This window comes from Staurois parvus, unplaced genomic scaffold, assembly GCF_062004578.1.
Source record: "Staurois parvus isolate SC_StPar_1 unplaced genomic scaffold, SC_StPar_1.0 ptg003601l, whole genome shotgun sequence".
NCBI classification, from domain to species: Eukaryota; Metazoa; Chordata; class Amphibia; order Anura; family Ranidae; genus Staurois; species Staurois parvus.
Genome location: NW_028321397.1, coordinates 947,763 through 958,902, shown reverse-complemented (window position 1 = coordinate 958,902; position 11,140 = coordinate 947,763).

Genomic DNA, 11,140 nt, shown 5'->3' with positions numbered 1-11,140 from the left:
TTCTCTCTCCTCCAAACACGACGAGTTGGGTTTCTACCAAACAGTTCTATTTTGGTTTCATCTGACCATATGACATTCTCCCAATCCTCTTCTGGATCATCCAAATGCTCTCTAGCAAACTTCAGACGGGCCCGGACATGTACTGGTTTAAGCAGGGGGACACGTCTGGCACTGCAGGATCTGAGTCCCTGGCGGCGTAGTGTGTTACTGATGGTAGCCTTTGTTACGTTGGTCCCAGCTCTCTGCAGGTCATTCACTAGGTCCCCCCCGTGTGGTCCTGGGATTTTTACTCACCGTTCTTGTGATCATTTTGACCCCACGGGGTGAGATCTTGCGTGGAGCCCCAGATCGAGGGAGATTATCAGTGGTCTTGTATGTCTTCCATTTTCTAATTATTGCTCCCACAGTTGATTTGTTCACACCAAGCTGCTTGCCTATTGCAGATTCAGTCTTGCCAGCCTGCTGCAGGTCTACAATTTTGTTTCTGGTGTCCTTCAATGGCTCTTTGGTCTTCACCATAGTGGAGTTTGGAGTGTGACTGTTTGAGGTTGTGGACAGGTGTCTTTTATACTGATAACAAGTTCAAACAGGTGCCATTGATACAGGTAATGAGTGCAGGACAGAGGAGCCTCTTAAAGAAGAAGGTACAGGTCTGTGAGAGCCAGAAATCTTGCTTGTTTGTAGGTGACCAAATACTTATTTTCCACCATCATTTGCAAATAAATTCTTTCCAGATCAGCCAATGTGATTGTCTGGATTTATTTTCTCATTTTGTCTCTCATAGTTGAGGTCTACCTATGATGCCAATTACAGGCCTCTCTCATCTTTGTAAGTGGGGAAAGTGGGTGCACTGCCCTTTATTTTTCTTTTAGTTTAAAGGTTTTATAGTATTTGTGGTGAGTTCAGCTCTGTATTCTGCACCATATAGGCAATACAAAATTTCTCGAGCTAGCCAGTGCAACAGAAAAATACTTGCACCAATTAAGCCCCACCCACTGTGGAAATTAAGCCCCACCTGCTGGCCTAATTTAGCCCCACCCCCTGTTCTAATTTAGCCCTGTATCCATTTAGCTCCACCTCCTGTAGCAATTAGGCCCTACCTCCTGCACCACTTAGGCCCGATTAAGCCATGTTCACAAATACAAGCTTTTCTTGGCCAATTAGTATTGCTTTGCATGCTCAGAACATGGCTAGAAAGTGTCTCCCTGCTATCCCTTTGGATAAACATGCTTGGTCACCTGTCTGTTTAATCTGATCTCTCCTGCTGTTCAGCTACGTTTTACAAAACTGTCAGTTTTTGGGCCTGTAAAAAGAACTTGTGCTCGCTACCTCATTGCAGCAAGAATTAGGGCCCATTAACACCTAATGTATTTTGTAACACACATGTATAAGTGTGAATAGGCCCTTATGGTCTTCCATCTTAAAAATGACAAGAAACAGCAGTACATAGATGTTAAAGTGTTACTAAGCCATCAGCAGTAATATCAGTCTGTAGATGCAGTAAAGCATGCTTGTTATACTCACTGTGGAATCTAAGGGATTAATCCTCCGCATTGTGTAAAAAGGCTGTTTGATCCTGTCTTCTCTGCCCCTCCTCTTGTTTAAATGTCCACCTGATAAGACGGACTGAAGCCTAGTCGCATGCACATGCTCAGTTTGATGTGTATTGCTAGAGAGGTTTTTTTTTTTTTTTTGGGAGAGTGCGTGTGATCAGCACAGGGCCAATCAGCACTGTCCAGACAGATGTCAGGGGTTCTGCATTCTCCTAGAGCAGAAAGAAAACTCCTTCTACAAGCTTTAACAGTGCTCTGATGAAGTCACAAGACCACCATATACTGCTGATGAGAAAAGGTATTTGGAGGTTTATAATTAATAAAATAATTGCATTTCCATGTTTTGTGTACTGTGGGAGACCAGATATAGTGAATACAGGGTCCGGGAGAGCGGATATAGTGAATGCAGAGTCTGGGGAGACCAGATATAGTGAATGCAGGGTCTGGGGAGACCAGATATAGTGAATGCAGGGTCCGGGGAGACCAGATATAGTGACTGCAGGGTCCGGGGAGACCAGATATAGTGAATGCAGGATCCAGGGAGACCAGATGTAGTGAAAGCAGGGTCCGGGGAGACCGGATATAGTGAATGAAGGGTCCGGGGAGACCGGATATAGTGAATGCAGGGTCCGGGGAGACCGGATATAGTGACTGCAGGGTCCGGGGAGACCAGATATAGTGAATGCAGGGCCAAGTAGACCGGATATAGTGAATGCTGGGTCCGGGGAGACCGGATATAGTGACTGCAGGGTCCGGGGAGACCGGATATAGTGAATGCACGGTCCGGGGAGAGCAGATATAGTGAATGCAGGGTCCGGGGAGAGCGGATATAGTGGATGCTGGGTCCGGGGAGAGCGGATATAGTGGATGCTGGGTCCGGGGAGACCGGATATAGTGAATGCGGGGTGTGGGGAGACCGGATATAGTGGATGCTGGGTCCGAGGAGACCGGATATAGTGAATGCAGGGTCCTGGGAGACCGGATATAGTGAATGCAGGGTCTGGGGAGACCAGATATAATGAATGCAGGGTCCGGGGAGACCAGATATAATGAATGCAGGGTCCGGGGAGACTGGATATAGTGAATGCAGGGTCCTGGGCTTAGTAACACTTTAACCAGTCACATAGGATAGAATGAGAATTTCACATCCATTTTGACCTGTGAGCTGCACTGCTGCCTAAAGGAGGATTGGCCATTGGCAAACAAAATTTGGGGCCAGTCCAGGATAACCCCTCCTAATGCCAGTATGCCTCATTTTTTTTTCTTTTTGCTAATGTCCTGGGAGGATGACCTTCTTTTCTTAAGTTCTGCCGGGAGAAGTTCAGCTTGACCTTTATTGGTTGAACTAGATGGACTTGTGTCTTTTTTCAGCCAGACTAACTATGTACGTTTGCTAGCATAGATTTTTCTTTCACTTCTTGCCTACTGAGGCCATTTTTTTTGCATTTTTTGCACACGTTAGAAATCTTCATTGTTTGCTAGAAACTTTACTTTAAATCCCCAAACAATTATATATTTTCTGAAAGCAGAGACCCTGAAGAATAAAATATTGCCAGTTACAATTGCTTATGTTGCAAAATATTTGCTCAGCAAATTAGCAAACTCATTTTTTTCAGGAAATAATACACTAAAATGAATTTTAAGAAATGTCATCTTTTATGAAGTATATAAAAGATGAGGTTGGGCCAAGTACATTGATACCAAACATGTCAAGGAATAGGATTGCATACGCAGAGAAGCCACAAAAAACTACGGTGCCCAAAATTCTACAAAGACGATGCTTGAAAATGTTTTGCAATTTACCATTTTAGAGTTAACTGAATGGTGGCACTAGAATTATTGCTCTCACTCTGATGATTAAGGCCATACCACAGCAACATTAGCTGGGGAATGATAGCTGTGAACCCATAAGTGACACATAAGAAGTCCCGGGGGTATCTGGGAATGGATGTTTCCTGGTCATCTGCTGTTGTATGATATGGATATTATAATTTGGGCAGCACAGTGGCTAAGTGGTTAGCACTTCCGCCTAGCAGTAGTAGGGCCTTTGGTTCGAATCCCAGCTACGGCACTACCTGCCTGGAGTTTGTATGTTCTCCCTGTGCCTGTGTGGGTTTTCTCTATGTACTCTGGTTTCCTCCCACACTCCTAAAAGATGCTGGTAGGTTAATTGGCTCCTGTCTAAATTGGCCCTAGTAACATTCAGAGCCCTATAATATGAATCTGGTGGCTCTAGAGCAGGGGTAGGCAACCTTAAAGTGGTGGAGATCTACCTGAACATGGGAGAAGTCAAAGATCACCAGGCACTGCCCAGGGGCACCTCCTCACACCTGATTTAAACCTATAATTGCCATACTACCGTGTTGCAATCACGTGCATTGCACGGCAATCATGGGTTTAAATCAGGTGGTGAGTAGGCAACATATCGTCTCCTCACCAATTGCCACACATTTGGATGGCTTTTCAGAACAGCAGCAGTGCCTGCTGCACTTGTGAATGAGCCCCAAATTGCATTCAGTAGCGGCACCCTTAGGGCTCGTTCACACATACAGTTGAGTGGTAAAACCCAATTGGTATCATGCGGCATGGAACAGGAGCCGGCACTACAGAGGAGGCATCAGCTTATGAGGCTCCTGCTCCACACTACAGCTCCAACTTTACCAGTAGTCCCTGCATTGCACTCAGCAATTAGCAAGCCCAGACCACGATCTACCAGTCACTTACTACTGGTAGATCGTGATCTACAGGCTGCTGACCCCCGCTTTAGTGTGAGCTTGCCTTAACCCTTGAATACCAGGACATTTATAAACGTACCTTGGTGAACAAGGGGTTAATCAGGACTCTTCTGTACATCACTGCTAGGGCCAGTCTCTTCAGTTGCAGCTATTCAGCACAGCTGTGTTCAGCCTGATTTTTGGATTGCCACGACTGGGCCCACTGGACTAGACATTGTGGGGCTAGCCTGGAAGTGACCTGCAGGAACAGGGTTCCATGTAGGAAGTAACAAGTTAGCCACTGAGCTCATTGCAGGTCCAGAGCTTTTGCATTGCCACGGCACTTGTTCTCTCTACTAACTCTGAGTAGGCCAGGCTGACTGAACAGCGGGAGCTACCTCCTTCACTTAGATTGCTGGGCGCCTTTGAAATCTCTGCATTCTGCTGGTTCCTACTTCGTAAGAGGTCAACGCTGAAGGACTAAGTGCTGATGTCATCTCTTAGGTAGAGTTCACGAGTAAGTGCGCTTCACACTTTTTCCTGCCATTCACTATCATGGAAGCATCTTCCTACTGCTGCTCCTGCTTTGCAAAGAGCCACATGAAACCTCTGTTTTCGGTCTTGTTGGTCTGTTCCTGCTGTCCACCTATAGTGACCGTAGTGATCTCTGGACATCCAACCCTCACCCACCTGTTAGCTCTTTATTGTTTGAGTATGTGAGACCTTGCTTCATACTCAGAGTTCTATGTTGCATGACTGTCACGCATTAAGAACATGTCTAATACTAGACACCGTGGGGGGGGGGGGGAAGTCCTGCTCACATTAACAGCTCCAATGCCCACTGATGTGGCTGGTGTCTTCAATCTGAAATCATGTGGTCCTCTGATTCTAGAGTCTATCCCATGTTTGGATTCTTCCCTAGCTCCGTTGGATGTGGCCAGCTCTTCAGCTATCATGATCGAGGTCTTCACTACAGTCATACAAGATTTTATGGCCAAAATCAATCCGTTTTTTGCTGGTTATGACCACAGAGGTCACAAGCCTGCGCCTTTGCTTTCTTCTGTAGATTCTGTATCTGATCTTGGTACTTGTCAGGACCTGTCTTTAGGACAGACTAAAGCCAGCCATACATGGAACAAAATTCAGCCAGTTCAACATAGACTGGCCGAATCTGGATCCATGTACAGTGAATTAAATGCATATTTGATCCCCTGCTGATTTTGAATGGTTGCCCACTCACAAAGTAATGAACAGTCTAAAAATCGAATGTTCGGTGTATTGTAACACTGAGAGACAGAATAGCAACAAAAAATTCAGCAGAAATGCATGTCTAACAAATGATGACTGATCTGCATGTTCATGAGGGAAATAAGTATTTGATCCCCTTCACAAAACATGACTTAGTACTTGGTGGCAAATCCCTTGTTGGCAATCAGAGGTCAGACGTTTCCTGTAGTTTGCCACCAGGTTTGCACACATCTCAGGAGGGATTTTGGCCCACTCCTCTTGGCAGATCCTCTCCAAGTCATTAAGGTTTGGTGGCTGACGTTTGGCAACGTGAACTTTCAGCTCCCTCCACAGATTTTCAATCGGATGAAGGTCTGGAGACTGGCTAGGCCACTCCAGAACCTTAATGTGCTTCTTCTTGAGCCACTCCTTTGTTGCCTTGGCCGTGTGTTTTGGGTCATTGTCATGCTGGAACACCCATCCATGACCCATATTCAGTGCCCTGGCTGAGGGAAGAAGGTTCTCACCCAAGATTTGATGGTACATTACCCCGTCCATCGTCCCTTTGATGCGGTGCAGTTGTCCTGTCCCCTTAGCAGAAAAACACACCCAAAGCAGAATGTTTCCACCACCATGTTTGACAGTTGGGATGGTGTTCTTGGGGTCATAGGCAGCATTCCTTCTCCCCCAAACATGGCGAGTTGAGTTGATGCCAAAGAGCTCGTTTTTGGTGCAATCTGACCACAACACTTTCCACCAGTCCTCCTCTGCATCATTCAGATGTTCAGTGGGAAACTTCAGACGGGCCTGGACATGTGCTTTCTTGAGCAGAGGGACCTTGCGGGCACTGCAGGATTTCAGTCCTTGTCAGCGTAGTGTGTTACCAATTGTTTTCTTGGTGACTGTGGTCACAGCTGCCTGGAGATCGACAAGATCCTCACGTGTAGTTCTGGGATGATTCCTCACTGTTCTCATGATCATTGACACTCCATGAGGTGAGATCTTGCATGGTGCACCAGACCTAGGGAGACTGACAAACTCACTGTCAAAATTTGAAAATCCACAATTTCCTGTAAATGATTGCCTACAAGTACCGTCAGCCAATGCTGCTGATGGCTTGTAGTTCTCATTGAACTTCGAGAGCGATAGTGAGCGCTCATGTAGTCCATTGAGTCTTCCTGCTCCCAGTTAACTGCTTGCCTGTATGAGGTTAGGGCAGACAGCCATGTACAGAGTGCAGGAGCCTGGGAATGCACCCGTGATCTGCTCTGCAGGCTCCTTTGAAAAATAAATGCATCTGTTCTTACCTGCAAGAAAATGTGCATTTATTGCGTTTTTTTTTTTTCTTTTTCAAAAGGAGACCTTATCCATTAACGGCATGGCTGCTAAAGTCCAGATCCTAAGACAGGGCCATCTCTGAATCTGATTCCTACAATGTTTAAAACTAGTCTTCCTCCCACAAAGTCTATCACCAAACATGGCCATCTTCAAACATGGCAAGCATCTTCATTTATTGTGAGTCCTGAGGCTTTTGCCCAGCAGTTTCTTTGTGGGGTGAATCCTCCCCTTTCTACAGAGTCTGAACCAGCTTTTGGCTCACAGCATTATCAAAGGTCAGGTTTCTGCTTTTTTTTTTTTTTTTATCTTCTACTTTGCAAGACCATTGGTTTTATGCCTTTTGCAGGGAATTTTCCATGTAGCTGCCCCTTTGACTGTGGGACCTCAGTCTAGTTCTCTCTGCACCTCAGAACCACCATTTGAGCTCATTAGAGATGTTCCTCCTTTTTTGTTTGCCAGTGACCAGGACTCTCCTGTAGGTGGCAGTATAACCTAAAGGTGAAAGACTTTTGGGGGATATTTACTAAAATTGGAGAGTGCAAAATCTGGAGAACCTCTACATAGAAACCAATCAGCTTCCAGGTTTTATTGCCAAAGCTTATTTGAACAAGCTGAAGTTAGAAGCTGATTGGCTACCATGCACAGCTGCATCAGATTCTGAGTGCCTCCAGTTTTAGTAAATCTACCCCTTTGTGTCACTCACTGGAGTTACAGGAAAAGGTTTGCAGTGAGAACAAAAATCCTATGAACATGCATTTAGAAACGCATCTAGCTGTTATATTTAAAGCAATCTTAGAACTGAATCTACTTTCTGAGCCTTTAGCAGGTTGGCTGAAAAGGTAGCCACAAGACTAATATTTGTGAGGATTACGCACTTGTCCTGCAAGCTGGAAAATCTCTGTGCAGGCTGACAGTCTAAGCACCAGTAAACTAAGAGCAATTGCCACATACACAGGGTAGCTGCCATCATGCATTTTAACAGAAACATGCACCATTCCCTGCATCTATTGATGCAATTCTGACCTTTAAAAAAATGTCTATCACTTGCTGCCACGCCCAGACAGGAATATTTGGATCATTTGTAGAGCAAGTCTATTCTGATGTTTTGACCTCAGCATCCCTCAGACAAAGTGATTCAGTTGTTCACGGGTGCAGTTTACAGGATCCTGTAGACTTGTTCTGCAGCTGCATGTCTGCACTGAGGTAGGAACATTCAGTTACAGAGCTGAAGGAAATGTCAATGGAGTACGAGTGCGGTAATTACCGCCTTTGTGTTTTATTGGGCATCACTAGTCCCTCTGCCACATGGACAGGTGTCATTTGTAGTTTATTCATTCACAGATCTCTGATGATGTGGCTGTGTGGGCAGTGCCATGCACATCTCCGCAGAATGTAAACGTTGCAGATGAGCCCCTTGCCTCTAAGGTTTTCTAGGGGTACTTGATGCAATCCCCTTTGCTCCTGGGCCTTCTACACACATCAAAGTGTGTTAGGCTGAACTGCACTGGATTATAAATGGCATTGAATAATAAAAAAAACTAAATTTAACTTTAGCAGTTGTAACATTTTTCTGGATAGTATTGGGGTTCACTTCCTTTTATTTAATTTTTTTTGCTTCCCTGTGTTGCTGATCACGTTGTGTGTGTTAAATACTGAGAAAGGGTCACATGATTGTGGCAGGTTAGTGTGTAGTGTTCATATTTACACGTGTTCAATAAAGTTAAATGAAATTAAAGTGACATTTATTATGTCTTATCTAAACTTTCGACTCAAAGTGGTCCTATATTATATATATACTTAATGTGTGTGTATATATATATATATATGTGTGTGTGTGTGTGTATATATATATATATATACTTAATGTGTGTATGTATATGTGTGTGTGTGTATATATATATATGGGTGGGTGTGTGTGTGTGTGTGTGTGTATGTATGTATGTATGTGTATATATATATATATGGGTGGGTGTGTGTGTGTGTGTATATATATATACAGTCATGGCCGAAATTGTTGGCACCCTTGATATTTCTCCAGGAAATCATGTATTTCTCACGAAACGTATTGCATTAACACATGTTTTGCTATACACATGTTTATTCCCTTTGTGTGTATTGGGACAAAACAAAAAAAGGGAGGAAAGAAAGCAAATTCGACATAATGTCACACAAACCTCCAAAAATTGGCTGGACAAAAGTATTGGCACCCTTTCACAACTGCGGATAAATAAGAATGTTACAAGCATGTGATGCTCCTGTAAACTCACCTGGGGCAAGTAACAGGTGTGGGCAATATAGAAATCACACCTGAAAGCAGATAAAAAGGAGAGACGTTCACTTAACCTTTGCATTGTGTGTCTGTCTGTGCCACACTAAGCATGGACAACAGAAAGAGGAGACGAGAACTGTCTGAGGACCTGAGAACCAAAATTGTGGCAAAATATCAACAATCTCAAGGTTACAAGTCCATCTCCAGAGAACTAGATTTGCCTTTGTCCACAGTGCGCAACATTATCAAGAAGTTTGCAACCCATGGCACTGTAGCTAATCTCCCTGGTCGTGGACGGATGAGGAAAATTGATGAAAGATTGCAACGCAGAATAGTCCGGATGGTGGATAAGCAGCCCCAAACATGTTCCAAAGACATTCAAGCTGTCCTGCAGGCTCAGGGAGCATCAGTGTCAGCGCGAACTATCCGTCGACATTTAAATGAAATGAAACGCTATGGCAGGAGACCCAGGAGGACCCCACTGCTGACACAGAGACATAAAAAAGCAAGACTACAGTTTGCCAAAATGTACTTGAGTAAGCCAAAAGCCTTCTGGGAAAACGTCTTGTGGACAGATGAGACCAAGATAGAGCTTTTCGGTAAAGCACATCATTCTACTGTTTACCGAAAACGGAATGAGGCCTACAAAGAACAAAACACAGTACCTACGGTAAAATATGGTGGAGGTTCAATGATGTTTTGGGGTTGTTTTGCTGCCTCTGGCACTGGGTGCCTTGACTGTGTGCAAGGCATCATGAAATCTGAGGATTACCAAAGGATTTTGGGTCGCACTGTAGGGCCCAGTGTCAGAAAGCTGGGTTTGCGTCCAAGATCCTGGGTCTTCCAGCAGGACAATGACCCCAAACATACGTCAAAAAGCACTCAGAAATGGATGGCAAAGAAGCGCTGGAGAGTTCTGAAGTGGCCAGCAATGAGCCCAGATCTAAATCCCATTGAACACCTGTGGAGAGATCTTAAAATTGCTGTTGGGAAAAGGTGTCCTTCCAATAAGAGAGACCTGGAGCTGTTTGCAAAGGAAGAGTGGTCCAAAATTCCGGGTGAGAGGTGTCAGAAGCTTATTGATGGTTATAGGAAGCGACTGATTTCAGTTATGTTTTCCAAAGGGTGTGCAACCAAATATTAAGTTAAGGGTGCCAATACTTTTGTCCAGCCCATTTTTGGGGTTTTGTGTGACATTATGTCATATTTGCTTTTCTGCCTCTGTTTTATATTTGTTCCAATACATACAAAGGGAATAAACATGTGTATAGCAAAACATGTGTTAATGCAATACCTTTTTTGTGTGAAATACTTGATTTTCAGGAAAAATATCAAGGGTGCCAACAATTTCGGCCATGACTGTATATACACACACACATACACTTAATGAATGTGTGTATATATATATACTTAATATATATGTGTGTGTGTGTATATATATATATATATACACCCATATATACACACATCCATCCATGCCTAGTAATGTGTTACTGTAACCCTTGCAGGCATTTATCTCACATAGATCACAATACTCCCCCTGCCAATGTCTTCATCTGCTTATCTCTGCAGAAGGATGGCACCACCTTTGTTCAGGCGTCATCTGAGATCACCATTTACTTGACCAAGATGGCAGCCCAGAGATGACACAATTATGTCAATTCTGGTGCATGTAGAGTACTTTGCTGCATTCACTACTGTCAGATCAACCCCTTAGAATATATATTGTCAGGTTTTTGTTGCTTTCTCTGACCCATTGGGAAGACCTTCCCTAAAGCTTGAAGGTCTTTGTTCATCCAAGCACAGTCCAAAAATCATGTTCTGTTTAGGTTAGAATGCAATCAGCAGAATCTGCACATTTATTGTTTGGGATATCACAGTGCCCAGATGATCTCTATGGAAAATCTCAGGACAGGGATGAGGAGGCAGCAATTTGTTGGCGGTGATGGGGAGTTCTCTTCTCCTCTGTCACCAGCCCTGTAGCAAGAAAGCTCTCTCCTGCTCTGACAGTGTAAGCTGTCCTCCAGTGACAGAGGTAG